This window comes from Meleagris gallopavo, chromosome 4 (genome assembly GCF_000146605.3).
Source record: "Meleagris gallopavo isolate NT-WF06-2002-E0010 breed Aviagen turkey brand Nicholas breeding stock chromosome 4, Turkey_5.1, whole genome shotgun sequence".
NCBI classification, from domain to species: Eukaryota; Metazoa; Chordata; class Aves; order Galliformes; family Phasianidae; genus Meleagris; species Meleagris gallopavo.
Window position 1 is genome coordinate 64,684,139 of NC_015014.2, and position 21,162 is coordinate 64,705,300.

Genomic DNA, 21,162 nt, shown 5'->3' on the forward strand with positions numbered 1-21,162 from the left:
GCGCCGCCGAGCGGCGGCTGAGGGAGAGCGCGGGAAAGTGGGCGGGCGGTGTGGTGAGCGAGTGGGGGATGGGAGTTGGGGTTCCACACGTGTGGGTGTGGTGGCTGCATGGTACAACTTCCACAGAGCGAACTGGAGTTCGTAAGAGTCTTACCGTCATTAGGGTTGGAAAAGACTGGTATGATTACAGAATTACAGAATGGCCTGGGTTGAAAGGGATCTCAAGGATCATCAAGGTCCAACTCCCCTGCCACATGCAGGGCCACCAACCTCCACATTTCATACCAGCCCAGGGCCCCAAACTACCTGCCCTTGAACACCTCCAGGGATGGACAGGGCATCCACATTCTCTCTGGGCTTGGTGGTTCCAGCACCTCACCACTCTCTCTGGAAAGAACTTCCCCCTGACATCCAACCTCAGTCTTCCCTCCTTCAACTTCAAACCATTTCCCCTTGCCCTGCTGTTATCTCCCCTTTCACAGAGTTGACTCCCCTCCTGTCTGTAGGCTCCCTTTAGGTACTGAAGGCTGCAATGAGGTCACCCCGCAGCCTTCTCTCCAGGCTGAACAAGCCCAGCTCCCTAAGCCTGTCTTTGCAGGGGAGGTGCTGCAGCCCTCTGCTCATCTTTGTGGCTCTCCTCTGGACCCTCTCCAACAGCTCCCTGTCTTTCTTGTACTGGGGGCTCCAGACCTGGACACAGTACTCCAGATAGGTCCTCACAAGAGCAGAGTAGAGGGGAACAATCACCTCCCTGTGATCACATAGTCCAACCCCAACCCACCTCACCATGCCCACCGGCCATGTCAAGATGGGTCTCTGCAGGGCGCTCAACTCGGTGAGTTCATAGAATCATAGGATGGTTTGAGTTGGAAGAGATCCTTAAAGTCCATCTGGTCCCATTCTCTGCAGAGAACAGGAGCACCCACAGCTGCACTCACAGCCCCATCCAGCGTGACCTGAATGTCTCCAGTTATGGGGCAGTCACCACTTCTCTGGACAACCTGTGCCACTGCCTCACTGCCCTTATTGTAAAAATCTTTTCCTTTTATCCACTCTAGACATTCCCTCTTCCCCCATCCTATCACAACACACCCTGCTAAAGAGTCTGTTCCCTTCAAGCTCCTACAAAGCTTTCAAGTTGAGTTCCTACGAGCATCAATGGACTCACAGTTGGACTAGGTGATCTTAGTGGTCTTTTCCAATCTTAATGACTGTGATTCCATGAGAAGGCTCCCAAGTCAAGATGGGTCCTTACCAGGCTTCCAGGTTAAGATGGTTCCCTACAAGGCCCCCGTTAGGTCTGGATGCCATTGAGCCTCTCTGATGGTTCTCATTTTGAGATGCCATGAGGGCATTTCACACCAATGCTCCTATTCGGTACAACTGCTCTCATCTGCAATGATGTTCTGTATTTTGGCTGCTTATCAGCAAGGATGAGGGAGGAATTCCCCCTTCATTCCCATTCATCCAGCTGTGTTTTCCTTGCTTATCTTTCCTCTAAAGGATCAGGAGCAGGTGAAGCCAGAGCAGCAGATGCAGATCATTGATCTGACATGGCACAGTCCTTCCCCTGTGGCTTGAGAGGTACGGAGGAGTGAGAAGTCACAAGGGTCATTGACTGAAGCTTTGCGATCCATGCTGCACAGATAGAGAATGATTTAATCATCCATAAACTTACTGAGCTCCTTCTCAAAAGCAATTATGCTTTTCTGGTGTTGATATAAGCAATATATCCAGCTGTCCATACACATATAGATCTCGACTGTCCACCTCTCTACGTATCGGACCATAAATAACTGCACCAGTTTTCATTCTCTGCTAAGCAGAGGGAAGCTGAAACAGGCTGAAAAAATAAAGGAGCTTCCACAACATTCTGCCTCCCGAGTTATTTATTCTCCTCACAGCAGTTATCTACCACGTATCCAACGTAACATCTCCCAAAGGGCAGTGTATGTTCATTTCTGTCTCTGTTGATGCCGCAGTCAGTTGGGTGTTGTTTTTCAGTGCTAGATAAATCAGAAGAGCAAAATACATCAAGGAAAATATTCCTTAAAATAATTAAAACACTGACAAGGAAATGCAGCTTTAAATCCAAACCCATCTGCTATTACAAATGCAATGAATTTTGCTGGTTTCAGGGCCATCCTTGCTTACACATATCCACAAAAGTCATCACCTAACAAGGTGAGACTTAAGAAAGTGCTCTATATGAGTGTGGCTGGACTGAGGAAGAGGCAGCAATAAGTGGATGCCTCCACAAGAATCAGCCTCCATTCTTGCTTTTGCTGGAAAGTACAAGGAATAGCCTGTTTGATTTCAGTGCCATTTTCCCCTAATTACAGTGGTATAAGGAAGAACAGAATTTAGCCCATACGTTGTAGTGCTAATAACAGTTCCAAATGTCATCTGTGAGAAAGCTTGCCATTTGCTTTTCTCAGCTGCGAATGACTGAAGGGCTTCTCTTGTCATACAATACAGAAATTCTGTCATACCCTTTATTTTTAGAAGAGCAATTCACAGGCAGAGAGGGGTGGAGGAAGGGTTTTCTGAATGTTTATCGCTTGCACATCACACAGGAAGCTGCTCAAATTCTTTATTAATTTTTCTAACAATATCCAGAGCCTTACTCAGTCTGAGATGTAATATGCTAAAATCCTTTCCAATTAAATGTCACTTGAAATGAAGATCAGGGAGGAATTAAAAGCAGCCCATTGCTGTGGAAGATTATCAGAGAAAAACAGGCCCAACCAGCACGGCCTGCTTTGGCTTTCCTCAAAACTCCATGAATTCCAAGGGCTTTTAAAGGTGAAATATAATGTATTAAAATATAACTCTTAAATAATGCACTCGTTGCAAAGCAGGATATAAAATAGAAGCGTCCCTCATAATTGCAAGTATCTGGCAAAAAGAAATATTGAGAAATGAGGTCTTGACTCATGCTGGTGACGTTAATGGCAAAGCTTTTGGCATTGGACTCTGTCTCATGCAGAAGCACCCGAGCATCTGAGGGTCCAGATGAGACCTCAGTGAAAGTGTTTAATAAAAACAGATAAAGAAGGCTGCGGGGTTTCAGAGCAGGGGTTTTTAAAGATGATAGAACGTGGAACAGGTTGCAGCTCTGATAGCACTGGAGCAGGTTGCCCAAGGAGGTTGTGGATGCCCCATCCCTGGAGGCATTCAAGGCCAGGCTGGATGTGGCTCTGGGCAGCCTGGTCTGCTGGTTGGTGACCCTGCACATAGCAGGGGGTTGGAACTGGATGATCATTGTGGTCCTTTTCAACCCAGGCCTTTCTGTGATTCTATGATTCTGTGATTCTATGAAATAGACTCCAGTTTGAGGGACCTGAACATGTAGAAAGCTTGAAATTTCTTTCTGTCAGTGTTGCATAATATGTTGAATTTATATCCCATGTTAGAGGGGAAAACTGCACCAGAAGGCTCTGAACCAGGGCCAAAACCAACCCCAAAGAGATTGTGAGGAAATAAGGACTCTGAAGCGTTGAGCAGGAGGGCTCACCACCAAGAAAGCTTTATCCTCTGAATGAGGAAGCTTAGCATCCAATACCAAGCATGAAAGGATAAGCTGGGATAAGAAAAGGAGCTCCAGCACCTTCCTCCCAAAGAGTGGGTGATGCTAAGCCCTGATTTGAAGCAAAAGGAGAATACTTTCATCAGTCTTTCTCCAGTGACCCCAAGCAGGATGGTGTGCTGCTTGTTGTAATCCCAGCTGACAACAGACAGTGCCACTCCTGCAAGTGTCACAGTCACAGTGTGAGGACTTGTGTCTTGACTCACATGTTATGCAATCCTCCCCACCAGGAAGCTAGAAAGAACCTATTAAATCTGCCCACACAGCGTCTCTAATGCCTGAGCTGAAAGCGTTGGGAAATTATGATAGATGCATGGAGCCCTTCTCCTGGTTTCAGACAAATGGGGGGGGAAAGTTCCTTCAGAAAAATGTACAACTAATTATGGATTTTCCAGCTGAGATAATGTTCGGAGGTCTAACTTCTTCTTTAATTAAATCAGAGGTTTACACCGGAACGCTTACATTGCTGGTAGGAGTCTGTAGGGAGTAGCCTTGGATTTGGTAAATCAGCTGCCTGAATAAACCACTTGTCAAACTAAAATGTTACGTTCCTTGAATTATGTGCTAAGTTTAAACAAAAAAAAAAAAGGGTAGAAAAATAAAAAATAAGTGAATTTAGTGGGAACAAAGAATGACAAACTGGCAGTGCTGGAACCTGGAATCTTTTTTTTAGGCACAGGATTAGGATAGCACCTGCAGTACACATTCCATCTGTGCCACCCATCAGTCCTTCAGCTCCGGTGGCAGAGCTCCCCAGAGTCGTTTGTGCCCTACCTCTCATTCACAGCTTTCGGTGGGCATTCAGCTATTGAAATGGGCTATCTCCTATAGGGTCGTTTGAATCATTCCTGCGCTTCTCTAGGCTCACCTCTTGCTACTTATCCACATCTACTGCCACCTGAGATGGGGCAGACAACACAGGACGTCTATCCGGAGCTGGTAAATCTGACACCAGACCTATGGGAGACCTGTGCCCTTATGGAAATGGACACGTGATACCACTGGGCATCTCAAGTAGCACCCGATGCCTATGTCTGAGCAACAGAATTGGTCTTCAGATTTTAATTGACCGTAAAGGGAGCTTAAAAACCTAATTTGGTTGCAGATGTTTACGTGTTGACATGCTCCTGTTTCAGGAGCCCCAGCCTTGTACCTGCAGCACTCCCAAGGGGAGCCACTCACTCAGTGCTCTCCAGACACGATCTCTGATGGCTTTCTGAAGCAGCCTGCTCTCTTTCAACGTTAGCTGTAAACGCACAGACAGATTTTTCTCCACACCCAGATGAGCAGCATTGGTGAATTCTTTTCTGTGCCTAGACCTCTCATCTCCATCTCTCCTCCACTCTTCCTTCTCTTCTATTTGTGCCTCTTCTGCCCTTCCTTCCCAATGCAAGGCTGCCCAGGCATCACTCAACCCTGAGACCAGAATGCAGGCAGGTTGGGATGGACAGGCAGCATGGCAGTCACCTCAAGTTATGTTCCTTGTACACACTTCTAATCTGAACTCAGGAGTGTCAGCTCCCTTTATAATCTGTGGGGAAAAATCATGCTTTTTTAGGGCATGAGTCAGCTGATCTGTTTTAAACATCTATTTTAGGATGAGATGAAGCATGCCCGCAAACTTTCTGTTCTCTGTTGACTTTAAAGGGAACCTGGGTGTTTTGCTCAAATAGAAATACCTGTACTATAAAAGTCTATCTTTGGTCTGATGAATCCCGACATTAAAGAGCAAGGGTGACTTCATCCATTAGATACTCATTCTTTTGAATTAATTCACTCAATCTTGAGTTCTGCTACCTGGCTAATACACCATTAGACTCTTGCACTGTTAGCTCCTCGAGGTTCCCTTTCTTCTTAGATCTGCTTTTCTTTCAGAAAAGGACCTTGCCTAATACTTCCAAGTGTTTAAGGACAGAATGTAGCATGACTTTTCCCTGCATCTGTACTTTCTGCCCTCCATCTGCCTCTTTCTCACTTCCATGGTCACTGATGCAGGAGTTCCTTATCATCCCCACACTTGCACTGAGAATCTCACATCGTCTGCTGATCTCTTTTGCTCTCACTTTCATCCCTTCCTTTTCTGTTTCCTTACACTCTAATTTTTCACTGCTTATCTTCTTTCTCATTGAGTACAATCATGCTTTAAGGTCTGTCATAGAATGATAGAATCCTAGAATGGCCTGGGTTGAAAAGACCCACAATGCTCATCCAGTTCCAAACCCCTGCTATGTGCAGGTCACCAACCAGCAGCCCAGGCTGCCCAGAGCCACATCCAGCCTGGCCTTGAATGCCTGCAGGGATGGGGCATCCACAGCCTCCTTGGGCAACCTGCTCCAGTGCTATCAGAGCTGCAACCTGTTCCACGTTCTACCATCTTTAAAAAACCCCGCTCTGAAACCCATTTGCCACCCCCATTCCTGCCCCACCTTCCTTTCTCTCTCCACCTCTAAACTCAGTGAATGCAGAATTGCTGCCACGGCATCATAGAAACGGTTGGAAGGGTTTTTTGGAATTCATTTATCAGATCCAGTTAGATCAGGTTGCTTAGGGCTTTGTGCAGTAAATGCTTCCAAGGATAGAGATAGCAAATCTGTCTTGGATTCTCCCAGCACAAACCCTTTTCAATATCTGGATGCTCAGGCTGAAGAGCCCCAGCTCCCCCCATAGGGAAGGTTCTTCAGCCCTCTGATCATCTTTGTGGCCCTCCTCTGGACCATCTCTAACCCCTGTGCTTATTCAAGGCCAGCTGCAAAACCCAGCATTTTGCTCTTGTTGCTCTATTTGCTGCACCCTCTGGCTTCCTCCTCTCCACTGCCTCCAACTCAAGAGCTTGCTCTTCATTTCCAAGACCCTTTTTACTTACTGCCACGCATCCCTCACCTTACATCAGTCTTAGGAAGGCAGTTCTTTCCTCCAGTGTCGCCAGCCTCTGCTTCATCTGTGCTGCTGCCCAACCTCCATGCTGGTGTGGAGATAAGCACCTTCAAGCCCTTTGCCATGCCACTGCCTGCATTTTGCTGCTATTTCTGCAGAAAGCTGCCCAACAGCCTCCTGGGGTGCTGAGCTGACTTCCCGTCATGCTGGCTGACATTGTATCATTGTTTTCTTGCTTTCCTCCATCTGTCTGTTTCCATCTGTTATCTCTTGCCTTATCCTTAGTCCGTAGCCTTTGAGAGGCAGACTGCCTTTTTTATCGCTGTGCTTGTGCAGCCCGTGGTACAGCACTTGTCTGTGTGCAGGACTGAAAGGCATTTTAATGATAAATATTCAATAAAGTAGGAGCAGCCCACTCACAGCGATGGCCACCCAGCCTTCATCTCTCAAAAGTAGGAAAAAAGGCCTTAACTTTGTATAAGACTTTACCTCTATTCCCCAAATCCTCTTCTGGGGTAATGGGAAAACCTCCATTTTAACTTTCTGATCATCCTCAAATTACCTGTAATTATCAAACTCTGAAGTAAGACTAATAACACGGAACTCTGGTTCAGATTCAGCCTTGGCTAAGAAAAGGCTGTAAGCAGACTGAGCAATTTCAATTTAAGCAAATTAACGATTTAAATTTAGCCTGGCAACGAAAGTCCCACGAATCATAAACCGTCACCCCGTGTTAAATGCACAATCATCTTCTTCTCATAGTTGGGTATTATACAAAATCCTTGTCATTTGGTTTCTGACCAGTCTAAAATCATCGTTTTGGTATTAGTCATGCCCTGAATGTCTGGAAACTTACGATGCTTACCATTCTGTTTCTTACTTCATGGAAGGGTTTGGAGTTTTTTTAATTATTATTTTACTATTAAATACAGTACAGTACTATTCTTAGATAGAAACCTTTAACATTAACTGAGTTCTTATACTTAGTAAAGATAAGGGACCTACTTGAGAAATTTTCTTATTTAAATACTCATTCCTCAATTTAATGTTGAGGAGCAGAAGCAGGAGATGATTCGGATCTTAATGACATTAATGAAGTTGATTATTTTAGGAATGCATGCTGCCACACAGGTTATCTATTTTAGAATGTAACAGCATCATAAATTAGACATAGCAATTAAAAGAAAATGTAACAAATGGGAGATAATGAACGTTTTGGACAGATTGGTTGGTTGGGCAGGGGAAGTGGTAGGAAAGCAACCGTCACAGGTGTGCATTCTGAAGGATCCCGTTGTCCCAGTTGTTCTTTCCCAGTACAATCAAGAAGGAAGCAAGATTTCCTTGATCAGAAATGAGGATTACATTATCATTTCCATTGTCATTTCCCATGGTTTTTTTAGCCAGGTATGTACATCTGAAACTTTGCCAATTCTAGATACCAAATCACTCCAAGGAAATCTGGTTCTAAAAAACATCTATTTCTATTCTGATCATTTCATAAGCCCAGCCAGAAACAGAAACTGGTTGTACTAAGCAATGTCCAAGCACAGGAGGAAATATTTACAGATGAAAGGCTTAAGAAATAATTACCCAAACTGCACTGTGAGGGAGACAGAAATCTTGTTGAGGGCCTGGCTCTTGAAAAATCCCTGACCTCAGGAAGGAACTGCATCTACAGTTCCCATCATGAGAGCAGCCATGAGCTTTCCTTGCTCAACCTTCCAAATTCTTCTTCTGTCATGAGCTGGGTCATCCATTCCTTGCAGAGCACAGACATTGATCTCCCCACTGTGCAAAAGCCTTCCTTGAATATCTTCACTTGGCTTTGACACTCTAGTGGTTGGCCACCCTGCCCATGGCAGGGGAGTTGAAACTAGGTGATCTTTGAGTTCCTTTTCAATCCTGGCCATTCTATGATTCTGTGACACGCTGAGTTCCTGTGACGGTGCCATTAACTTGGCACCAGAGCCAACCTTGCTGCAGAAGATGTCCACCAAGTCTCAGCCATCATCTAAATCACCTGCACCTGTTGCAGCTTGCTGGTGGGTTCTGGTTGGGTTACAACATGCTCTCATCAGCTGGTGCTGACAGCTCACTGCTCATCTGCACCATCAGGAGCACCGTTGGGACTGCAGGCCCTGGGGCTAAGGGCAAGAAAAGAAATAGGAGATGAAACAAAATGAAAGGTGATCAATAAAAAGTGTAATTCCACTGATAATCCCATCTGTCGGACTAACAGCTCACCTTTAATGTTTTTTTTTAATAATAATAATAACCTGTGCTTACATAACATCTCCTAAATGTGGCTTTCTAAGGTTTCAAAGCCCAGTACAGCCATGTGAGGCAGGTGGGAATTCGTGTTGAATATCGCTATCATCGCTTCTTCATTCTGCAGGCAGAGGAGCAGGCAGAGCTGGCTATGTGCTCTCAGCGCCGCAGGCAAAATTGTATCTGCTCTGCACAAACTGATTTCCTTGCACTGCTTCTCCGTCTGCAGCACGGCAGGCATGGAGCACAGCCAGGAAGGCTTGGGCCACTTCTTGCCAGGATCCTGACCTGCTTGTCCCCTCCCTGTGGGGACTGTCCGCTCTGCTTCTAAGCCAGTGTCAGCTGCGCGGTGCTGTGGCTGCAGGTGGGATGTTCAGAGCTGGCTTTGCACTGCTCAGAGCTGTTCCAGATGACCACCTACTTTGTTTATGTCTAAAGACAGTGCTGGAGATTGGGAAGAAGCGTTGGTAATGTGTTTGTACATATCCCAGTGTTATAGATAACCGATAGATAACTATGGAACAGGTTGCCCAGAGAGGTGGTACATACCTGGTCCCTGGAGACATCCAAGGTCAAGCAGGACGGGGCCCTGAGCTCCTGATGGAGCTGTGGGTGCCCCTGTTCACTGCAGGGAGTGGGACCAGATGGCCTTTAAACGTCCCTTCTAACTCAAATGACTCTATGATTCTACGGACTCATAGTAGCCTTCAATATCTTAATCATCCTGGTTGGCCCTATGTTGGATTCTTTTTAAGAGAGATAAAGCCAGGTTCAAAGCCAACTCCTTTAAATTCTCACTTTCAGTCCTTGGGCTTCCTATGATGTCATAGAAATCATAAGTAGAATCACAGAATCATAGAATATCCCAAGTTGGAAGAGACTCATAAGAATCATCGAGTCCCACTCCTGGCTCCATACAGGACAATTCAAAGTGGTGTCATCTGAACCAGTCATTTATTCATTTATTCATTCGTAGTTATGATGCTATTTGGGTTACCCTAGACATGGTCCAACAAATAAATTGCTCTCCTTGGGCTACAAGCATGAGAAACACCACTTTATCTATACTGGAAGAAAACAAGCAGATGAGCTGGACCTTGATCCACACATGTACATGGGGTGCTCTCTTGTACAGCAAGCATCCAAGCTCCCATGTAGACAATAGAGATCAGACCTATGAATGGATTCACAATGCATTCTCAATGGAGCCTATGGACTGATTCACACTCCCTGGAATGCTTATATTTCCTCTGCTGTGCACCGTCTGAGCAGAAGTGTCTGAGTTGTGAACCCAGACAGAAGGCAGCCGGGTAATCCACATCAACACATGCTGGCTCACCCCAGCTCCAGCAGTCCCAGCTGTCCCCTGAAGGTCCATCCTTGGACTGGATGGTCCATCCTCTTGCAGGGCCAAGATGGACTCCAACAGGGACCAAGTCCATTGGTGGAATCACCATCCTTGGAGGTGTCCCAGAGCCGTGGAGATGTGGCACTGAGGAACGTGGTTAGTGGGCATGGTAGGGATGGGTTGGGCTTGGGCTTGGAGATCTCAGAGGTCTTTTCCAACCTTAATGGTTCTGTGTTGCAGAATCATCAGCACCTCATTTATATCCCTGAAATCCCAACACAGAAGATTAAATTTATGGCCCATCCCCACCTATTGACCCATATGTTCATGGTGAATCGCTTTAGCTATGCTCCTTCAATCTTCTCCTATTCTCCCCTTAGCTCCTTTCAATACGGAAACAACTCTAAAATTGTGGTTGACTAAAAATGCACTTTACTCCCTCTCATGCCTCTTCAGATGTTGCCAGGCTGGCTTTTCACACGCTTGCATTGTCGGAGCCTGTTATAGAGAAGCATGATGCTGACTTCTGTCTGGCAGGTCACTCTCAGTGTGGGAGTTTGTGAATCCACACTTGAGAAGTGTAAAATGTCCGTCCTAATTCCTTGAGACATCTGTGAGCCCGGCTTCCTTGGAAACAAGGCTTAGGTGACTGCATCCTGCCTATGTGTGCATTTCTCTTTCTGTTTATCTTCCTGATTTAAGAGGGATAAAGTAATAACTGGCTGATAGCCATTGGGAAGCTGCAACCAAATGTTGTGAATTGCCCAGCCACTGGAGGTTTTTTATAGAGTTTGTTAATTAGAGCCTTCTGAAACACCGGGGGACCCAATTATGAGCTACAGCTCGGTAGGACATCAGGCTTCACTGGTTCTGCTGATCACTGCCACCTCGTTCACTTACATGGCTCATCACTCTTTGTGGGCAAAGCCCACTGTGCATGGAGGCCTCATATTCCCAGTGTTACACTCAAAATAAACCTGAGTTAACCCGAGTTACCTGCCAGGCAAGCTTAAGCAATAGTTTTTGCCCACTGTAGTGCTCTTTCTTTGCAGCCCACCACACAGGTGTCTATGCCGAGTGGTAGACATTGGCCCAACCTCTCTCATTCAGGGGAACCTCTGCACTTTTGGGAAAGACTGTGCTCCAGTTCGTGATCTACAAGTAGAATGTGAAGCCAAATAGCAGCCACCCAGCTCAAAAGAATCCCAAAAGAATCCCATCCCAAGCCAGAGCAGGAATTCAGTGCAAGCAGCAGCCTGCATTGGGAAATAAGAAGTTGGAGATTTGGGCTGAAACTAGATGGTCTTTAAGGTCCCTTTCAACCCAAGATCTCTGATTCTATGATTCAGGGCCACTGTCCTGTCACTGCCTGCATGTAATGCAGCTGTCCTCATCTTCCAGAGTCTTCTTTGTTTGTGACATCACCTTTCCACTTCCATCCCCTTCTCGGTTTCTCTCCCCTTGCACAACCCTTTTTCTATTTGGTTTTCGATTCCCTTTGCCATGCCCGTGATATTCCAATACTAATTCCTTGATCTCTCACAGTGATTAACGCTCCCATTTTGCCAATTTATGAATCATCCCGGCTGGTTCAGCACACAGCCACACAAAGCACACGCCGTTATTCTTGGACACCATGTTGTACGAAGGAAATGCGTCCCCTCAGATTGCTTTCCCAGTTGCCGTTTTTGGCTACAGGATCAACCCGAATTTGCATGCAAAAAAAATTTGGTAGCCAATGTACTGTGGGCGTGTTGCAGTTTTCAGTAATTTTATCAGCACGATTGCTGTATCTTTCCATCTGTGAAGCAGATGGAAATTCACTATACCAAGATTGTAGAAGCTCGGAATTGGTCTCCTTTGGAAATCCATACAACCCAACTTCAGAGTCTGCTGTTGTGAGACAAAGCCTGCCTCACCTGAACCAGAAGACTCAGGAAACCCACCTCCTCCAAAGGAGAAGACAACTATTTGGGGATTCATTCACAGCTGAAGCAGAGTTGGATCGTAAGGGCTGGAATACCCATGCTTTTGGCCTTTAGGCAAGGCAACAGCCAGGAGAGAACAGTGCAAACAAGTAGGAGGCGTACCTGTGTTTCAGCATTTTGCCACTTAGAGCTGTGCAGGCATTGATGCTGAATGTTTGCTTTGAGGAACAAAGCGAACAACCCGTTGCTGTAGATAACATATATGGTCCGTTGCCGGCTCCTCTGGCTCCTGCTTTGTTCACTGAGGCTTTTCCCATTTCCAACGCCCAATTTCAGGTGCTCAGAACTTCTGCCAAAGAGTAATCGTTTGGGCAAGAAATTTCTGGGCCAAATGTCTCTCTCCAGCTATAAAGTTTCAGATGAAATGGTTCTGTGGTTTTCAGGAATGAGGGGAAGAGAAGAATACGTTGTTTAGTTAGATTAAAAAGTATTTTGGAATAAGACGTGTGATGATCAGGGAGATACCTATCCTGGGAAAATCCACCGGAATGTGCCCAGGGAGGTGGATGCCTTTAACAAACCTGGCTTTTTTTCTTGTGTTCAGTCAGATTTATGGCAGCTTTACAGACAGGATCTGTGACTGTTTTGCCCTGGTTGAGTCTATCTCAGCCCTCCACAGCTCCTGACTGTGAACAACACGCACTCTGCTGCCTGCTCCAAATCCTCCGTTAGGAATAGAGCAGCTCAGGAGAACTTTCTTAGCCAGTGCCAAGAATGATATGGGCAAGAACTGACACGAAAGCAGGATTCTGCCCACCTCTTCCCAAGGCATCACGGTGGGGTGAGGTCTGTGTCTCTCGTGTAGGAGGAACAAAGAGGTAGGGAGAGATAGATGAGGCAGAAAGGAGGCAGGGCTTGCTATAGAATCATAGAAACATAGAATGGCCTGGGTTGAAAAGGACCACAGTGATCATCTAGTTTAAACTCCCTGCTATGTGCAGAGTTCACCAACCACCAGACCAGGCTGCCCAGAGCCACATCCAGCCTATAACTGTCCTCTGGCATAGATTATTTCTGGGACCAGGATCTCATGACATGTACCATGCTCCTATGGCTTTGACATCAGCTGGTGTCATCCTGATGAATTATGGCGTTTCCTACCCAGGGCAATCTATCCTGCATCACTGAGCTGTGCAAGCTGGAGGCAGATGCTGTTTGTGTTGCTGTGGGAAAGCTCCCACAGAAGAATAGCAGAAAAATTGAAGTGTTGATTAGAAGCATTTAGCATACGCATTACATAGCTTTCGTTCCAAATTATCCTGATCTAACAAGTGCTGGGGGTGATAATGAAGAGCTATACAGACATTCTGGCAAAGAGCACCGTAGGGTTTTAACCAGGTCTCAGGGCTGAGAGCCTTCGGTCTTCTCTGGAAGAGTAATTCAACCCCAGCCAAGTGTTATGAGTCAGATCTTCTGTCGGTGTCAACCGCTTGGCTCCAGCGCTGGGCTTGGCTCTGCAATTCAATGGAAATCAAAATGCAACGCGTGTTTTCCATGAAGCTAAACATGACAAAGGGGAAATGAAACCTGATAGTCGGAAACAAACATTCCACGCTCGGTTCAAGCAAGAGCCTGGCATTTGCAAAATGGCACGGCATTTGGTTGAGCTCATGGGAGAGATATCAGTTGGGATTAATCACTGCACTCAGTGACTGCGGAGGGAACGGGAGCAGCGTGCAGAGAGGGGTTGTGCCACTGGTGAGAGCCAGGAGGGAGGGCAGAGCCACGGTGTCTGATATGGCACACTTTTGAGGCATTGATCTGATCACCACGGGAATGTCATGGAAGTGCCAACAAAACGCGGTCTCGTTTCATCTCCTTGGAAAACAAAGCACGTTCCCTGCTCTGAAACATCCGTGCTTCCAGTGTGTTGGGGGCATCTGACCTTTGGCTATCACTGATTGAATCTGAATTCTAAAAGAAGGAAAAATAAAAGAAAATGTCACATGGAAGTTGAAGCAGAACATATCAGTGTGGTCTGTGACAAAGCTGGCTCTGTTTCCAACAAAAGAGTGAGTAGCTGTGATCATTTCTGGGCTCTGAGGACAGCTGGGTTATAGAATCAGAGAATCACTGAATATCCCGAGTTGGAAGGAACCCATGAAGATCGCTGAGTTCAACTCCAGGCTCCACACAGGACAACCCAAAAATCAGACTGTATGGCTGAGAGCATCATCCAGACACTTCTTCTGCCTAGGACAAACTGGAAAATGAGTGTTCCTTGTGACTGCGTCCTCACCCTAGAGGCTTTCCCTGACCATGCTGGAAGGGAATGCTTGCTTTTTGAAGGAATGCATTAATTTGGGGATGTTTCCTAAGCAGAGATTTAACAGAAATATCTCTGCTCAGGGACATGGCTTTTTATTTCTATTTGTTTATTTCTTTTGCCCCACAGTTCCTTGCAGCAGACTCAGCTCCTCCTTCTGCTTTTTTTTAGCCGTGAACTGGAGCAACAAAGGGGAAGCCAGCATGAGTTGATCATACGTCTGTCACCACCCGCTGTCACAGCACCCAGACCTGGGTCCGTCCCCTGCCACACTCACTGCATCGTCTCCAGCAGTCTCATCCCATTTTCCTTGAAACATCAAAGCAGGAAGCCCACACCACCAGCATGCTGCAGTGTTATCCCTGCCATCACTGAGTCAGCGCTGGGTTCTCTTGTCAGGGTTTCTATGGAGACTTGCAGTGTCCTAGCACGTGGCTGCTCCATGTCCATTAGTTGTCCGCTCTTGTTAATTGTCATCAGTGAGCCATAGCAAGATGAACCCTGCCCTGCCACACTGGAGTAAGGCAGGATTCCCACTGTTGCATCAATAGCTGTGGGCACCAAGCAATGAAACTCGCTACACTGGTTGGGTTTGTATTATTCTTCTCCACTGGTGGCAAAGAGAGTTGGATCCCCTTCACCTAGAAGCAGTCACCTTTGTTCCTCTATGGAACACATCACAGAGGAGACAAAATGAAAGCACAGACCCCCTCAGAGGGCCCCTTGAGATGCTTTGTCTTTACAACTCTTTCAGGCTGCATAGGTAAATGTTTCTTGCATCATGAGTCATTTGTATATTTATAGGAAAGTTTAAACACCTGGCCCTCATTTTTCAGCTCAGCTGAACGTTTGTATATGGCTTCCTAATGGCATTGTTTAGAGATCTGTTCCAGCTTCATTTGATTCCAGAATCATGGAATTGTAGAATCATTAAGATTGGAAAAGACCTCCAAGAGCATCTCGTCCAGCCATCCAGCCGTGCTGACTTTCCCACTCTGGGCTCATGCAGAAGCAACGTTGACCCAACCGGGTGTGTGAGTGCAAACCCAGACACCACGCAGCCAGGTAATCCACATCAACACATGCTGGCTCACCCCAGCTCCAGCAGTCCCAGCTGTCCCCTGAAGGACTGTTCTTGGACTGGAGGATTATCCTCTTGCAGGGCCAAGATGGACTCCAGCATGTGGAGTCACCATCCCTGGAGGTGTCCCAGAACCATGGAGATGTGGTACCTGGGGACATGGTCAGTGGGCATGGTAGGGTTGGTTTGGGCTTGAGCATGGGGATCTCAGGGGTCTTTTCCAATAACTTAATGACTCTATGATTCTAAGTCCGAGGCAGGGGTGGTTACAAGGTGCCCAAGAGGATGTCCTTCCTCCTGCACCTCGGCAGTGGAATGCCTTCCTAGTGCAGCAGCACAGGCTCCGTCACTTCAAGTCAATCTAAAGGGCCGTGGAGTCCCTTTGGCAGAGGCTGCTGATGGATGCCTGGAGAAGAGTACGTTCATCTGCACTTGTGTTCCCCTGCTGTCTCCTTCCAGGTGCTGGCAATCTGTAGCAATTGGCTTCAAAATGCAGCCTCAGGCATTCTGAGGAGTAGGCAAAACCAGCTTTCTCCCATGGCATTTTTCCAGTGAGGATTTTGGGGTAAAAAATGCTTTCTAACCTATATATCTGAGAGTGACACTTGTTCCATTCATGCCTGAGTTGAGCAGCCTCCTTCCTACGAGTGAGAATCATAGAATCATGAAATCATTAGGGTTAGAAAAGATCTCTAAGATCCCCAAATCCAGCCCCAACCCACCCCACCATGCCCACTGCCCAGGTCCCTCAGTGCCACATCTCCATGGTTCTGCAACACCTCCAGGGACGGTGACTCCATCACTCCTAGGGCAGCTGTGCCAGTGCCTGACAGCTGTTTCCAAGAAGAAATGTTTCCTACTATCCAACCTGACCTCCCCTGGTGCAACTTCAGGCCATCACCTCTCCTCCTGTCGCCATTACCCAGGAGCAGAGGCTGACCCCCACCTCTCTCCAACCTCCTTTCAGGGGCTGTACAAAGAAGGCAACTTCTGCAGCTGCCATAGCTAGGCAGGGGCATTGTAGAATAGATACAACTTGGATTAATTTGCATACCATGCTATATTTATTAGTTTTCTTAATTCTATGCCAAGAGGCCGGAGCAGTTAATTTGCAGAGTCCCATGAATATCCAACCTTTGATGTGAACATCATCAGGGGTTTTAGTAACGTTATTAATTTATTAATACTAATGGCAAAATCACAGAATCCCAGTTGTATTTGGGATATGTGCCGAGATCACGAAGCTGTAACCACAAGCAACACATCAGAACCTGATAGATGGATTTGCCTTCTTCAGCAGCTGACGGTGACAGCATTAAAATTTAGTTGGAAGGAAGGATTGATGGCACAGAAAGGCAGCTTCGGAGGCTGATGGTTTTATTTCGTGGAGAAGAGAGTTAATATATCTTTGTGCTGCTCTGATTAATGGTTCTGGAGAGCATCTTGGAAGCATTCCTGAGGAAGAGCAGTGAGCTGGTCAAGGAAACGAATAACCCTCACTAATGAGAGCACTGGAATAAATTCAGGTACCTCCTGCAATCAGAGGGCATGGTTAGAAAAGCAGCATTGTCTACACGAAGCATAGCTTTGGCCACTGTTTGTGCACCAGGCTCTCTGCGTGTCCTGGCCCGTGCCACTTAGTTTGGGCCAATGGATGCAGAAAATAGTGCTGCTGGCATGGAGTCTATCAGGGATGTCCTCTGCCCATTCCCAGATCCTATGGGCACTGGGAGATCATAGAATCATTAGGATTAGAAAAGACCTTAAGATTAGAAAAGATCCCCAAGCCCAAGCCCAACCCATCCCCATTATGCCCAGTGACCACATCCCTCAGTGCCACATCTCCACGGTTTTTGGACACCTCCAGGGACAGTGACTCTCCCCCCCCTCTGGGCAGCCTGTGGAGAAGAGCCTTTTCCTAATATCCGATTTGAAATGATGGTGGCTGGATCTCAAAACCTGCTAGACACAGGAAAAAGGGATGGGTGGAGGTGAGCCAGTGCAGGAGGCTTTGCTCCTTTCCCCAGGCACAGAAATGTGCTCCGTGTGAACCAGGCAGCACTGCAGCCAGCAGAGCCGTTCTTATGTGTCCTTCCTTAGAGGGATTTTATTCTAATGGTTTGTTAATGAACGCCTTTATCTGATGGCAAGGCAGCTCTGTTTCAGGATGCTGGTAGCATTCATGTCGTGCTTGGGGCATCTCCGCTGGCTCATCCTGGGTGGGTTGGGAGCCAGGCAGCCTAACAAATATGGAGCTTAACGCTGCTGTTTCATTTCAGGCTTTGAGGTCAAAGCTCTCTGGAGGTTTCAGAAGTCAAAAATGAGCAGTTCAATGGTTTAAGTAATGTTTTATTAAACAATATACTGCGTTTTTAGAGGTGATGAAAAACCAGCGTGAGAATGAGTGAAGAAAGGCTTATTTGGGGCTCAATGAATCATTTCATTCAGGCTGGAAGGAGGGCTTGCTTGAAGTGCCTGCAGCTTCCCATCAGCATGCTGCTAAGACAGAATCTTAAAGGAAAATGTGAATTTGGAAAGAAATTGAGAAAATCAGCCCCTCCTGTTTATTTCCAGGAATTGTGCCCACAGATGCCCAGCAAAATCACTGCTCTCCTGGCAATTCCATCTTCTCCCCATGCCTGTCCTGAGCTCAAGCACTTGCAAAACCACACGCTAAAAATACTGTAGCTAGGACACAGGATGAAGGAGAGCAGGAACTCTGCTTCTGCTGCTCCGTGAGCCCACAGCATTAACACATTGCCTTTAGGATCAATTTGGACATGATCGTTTGTTGGGCCAGAAGAAGAGCTGACTTCATCCAACCCTATTTTTAGGATGCAGCTCAATGGCAGGTGGGCTGCCCCGCTGTCCTTGCCTGCTCCCGAATTGGAGGGATTTCACCCCAAAGCTGGTAGAACAGCAAGTGTGCAGGAGATGCAAGCCAGAAAGGCTAAGGTCAGGAAGAGACAGCATCATAGCACCCAAAGAATATGGTGATATTCAACAACAGCAACATAAAACCCAGAGGCAGATAGCCATCCGCCCTGACCTCCCGCCGGGCTCGGCTCTGAAATTCCAGCCAGCAATCCTCACTCGTGCTGGGCAATGATAAAAACCCTTTTGGCAGACATTTCACAGAGCCTCACACGCTGCTTAAATCCGTTGTAGCCATCAGAAGGAAGGAGATGGTGGGCAGAAGTCCTCAGAGGTATGCAGAGGTGGTGCGGGTGATCTCCTCGACCTCTCCATGTCATCCCCTCTGTCACTGAGCATCCTCCCTGCAGAGCTGGGAATGGGTTTGCTGCGGAGACGGCAGGGCTGGTCGTGTGCCAGTTGCCATGGAAATGCAGAGAGATGTGTTTGGGAAGTTTTCCTGGAAGGGCATGTAGCTAGTTGGAGGAGATGTGGGGCGAGGAATGGAAATCTGGCAGTGGGGCAGCGACCCGTTGATGTGTCACCTCCAGTGGACGACCCAGGAGGAATCAGTGCTCCATCCATCACAACCTGGGGTGTCCAGCAAATCACAGCATCACAGCATAGCTTGGGTTGGAAGGGACCTTAAAGATCATCCAGTTCCAACCCCACAAATCAAACTATATGTCATCTGACTTGGAAGGTAACCTTAAAGCACACCCAGTTCCAATCCCCAAACCATAGGATCATAGAGTCAAAGCATGGCAGGGGTTGGAAGGGACCTTAAAGCCCACCCAGTTCCAACCCCTGAATAACAGAGTCATAGAACCATAGAATGGTTGGCTTGGAAAGCACCTTTAAACCCATCCAGTTCCAACCTCCAAATCATAGAATCATAGAATCACAGAATCGTAGAATCATAGCATGGCTTGGATTGGAAGGGATCTTAAAGCTCAACCAGCTGCAACCCTTAAATCCTGAGAGCATGTTTGAAATTAACAGGAAGAGAGATTTATTTACCAAAACCACTCCTCATCTCACAGAACTGAGGGTTCAAAAAGGAACTGGACAGTGGAGAAAAAAATACAAAGAGCTATTGAATATAGGGCACTGTTTTAACATAGGAGATGTATGAGCCATGAATATCTGGGGTGTGAAAGAAGGCACACGGGGGTTATCTTTTTCCCTAAACATCACTGTGACTACATAGGACTAAGTCTGGCTGTTGCAGTGGCATTGCCACGAGCCAGTGCTCAGCCCATCCTTTCGGGAAGATGGATTCCAGCCTCAGCATAGTTCTTCTTTACTTGGAAGTGAGGCCTTGGCACATGTTGCCCAGAGCTGGAGGTGCTCAGGGCCAGGTTGGATGGGCCCTGGGCAGACTGAGCTGGTGGGAGGCAACCATCCTACAGCAGGGGTTGGGGCTGGGGGGGCTTTAAGGTCCCTTTCAAAGTAGCCATTCTATGACTGTGATAAAATCCCCCTGGAGCATAGGGAAGAGCCCAGATCATGCTCCTAAGGCTGGAAACTGAAGAAGAAATGGGAAAACTCAAGAGTTAGAACTTTGTTTCCATGCTGTAGACCCTCTGGGAAACATCAGGACCCGAAAACTGGGGCAAGATATGAGCTCCATTTGCTGTCTCTACAAAGCAGGGAGAAAGCTGGCCCCGGTGCATGGATTTCCTCCCCATCCCTCTGTGACGACACGATTCACCATAGGAAGGCTATCCCACGTCCTCCTGAGCCAAGTGCCCCTCTGTGCACCAAAGCCTGGTGCCAGCAGCCAGCCCCAGGGCCTGGCTGTGCTCCCAGTCACGTTTTCCATGACCTCATGCACTTCATTGGAGCCATCTCTGGCGGTGTCACCTCCCTGCTCGGAGCCGATGCTGCCCTCGCCAACACAGCCACGCTCCCCAATGGGAGCTGCCAACAAAAGGAGTCATTTACAGATTTCAGAACTGATTTTCTAATGCCAATCGGTTTTTGTTTCTCTCATTCTAAGCAGAACTGGGTAAATAGGGCTGCACACATAGCACTCCAGCTATCCCTGTGTGATTAGCAGCAGGCATGGTGGGGATGGGTTGATGGTTGGACGTGATGATCTTAGGGCTCTTGTCCAACCTTAACCATTCTGTGATTCTGCAGACAACACAACATTTTCCTGTCTCAAACTGAAACATCACCACTACTTTAAGATATACGGTGGGGCAATTTTTTTCATCTCCAGGAGAAAAGGAGGTCCTGCTTTCCTAACAAGAGTGAGGACTCTACCCTAGGACCCAACATCCCCCTGCACAGTGCTGACAAACCACGTCCAGCTCAGCACATCCAAATAAAACAGGAGTGGAGATGTGGTTGGCACCCCTGCATACAGCAGGGGGTTGAAACTAGATGATCATTGTGGTCCTTTTCAACCCAGGCCATTCTATGATTCCGTGGTTGATTCTATGTGGCACTGAGGGACGTGGTGGGGTTGGGTTGGGGCTGTTTTGTTTCCACCCCCAACCTCACAGCCTATTCTCTGACACTCCCTGAATCACCAGCCAGGCTTAATGCTTCTTTGCACTTCTCCGCCAGAGATCTCGGTGCATTTTACAGGGGAAAATGTGGGGAAGCACTGCTAGACACATCTGAGAGTGCTTTGCCCAAGGTGACGTGGTGAATCACAGCCCAGCCAGGAATAGCACTGCACCCTTGCTTGGTCCCGGAGGGGCAGCCATGGGCACCCAGCATCCTAGCAAAGCTGTAGCCATGCTTCTGCAAACACGCAGCTGGGGACCAGGGACACGTCCCTTCCTGGCACAGGTTGCAGAGAGGTGTTGGATGCCCCGTGGA

General features: G+C 47.2%; 1 long non-coding RNA gene across 1 annotated transcript; it reads left to right on the forward strand.

The window, feature by feature from the left end:
* LOC109367449 lies at positions 1-1,871 on the forward strand. Its single transcript, XR_002114593.1, has 2 exons — positions 1-53; positions 1,504-1,871. It is a non-coding gene; the product is annotated as an uncharacterized LOC109367449 (long non-coding RNA).
* The last annotated feature ends 19,291 nt before the right edge of the window (positions 1,872-21,162 follow it).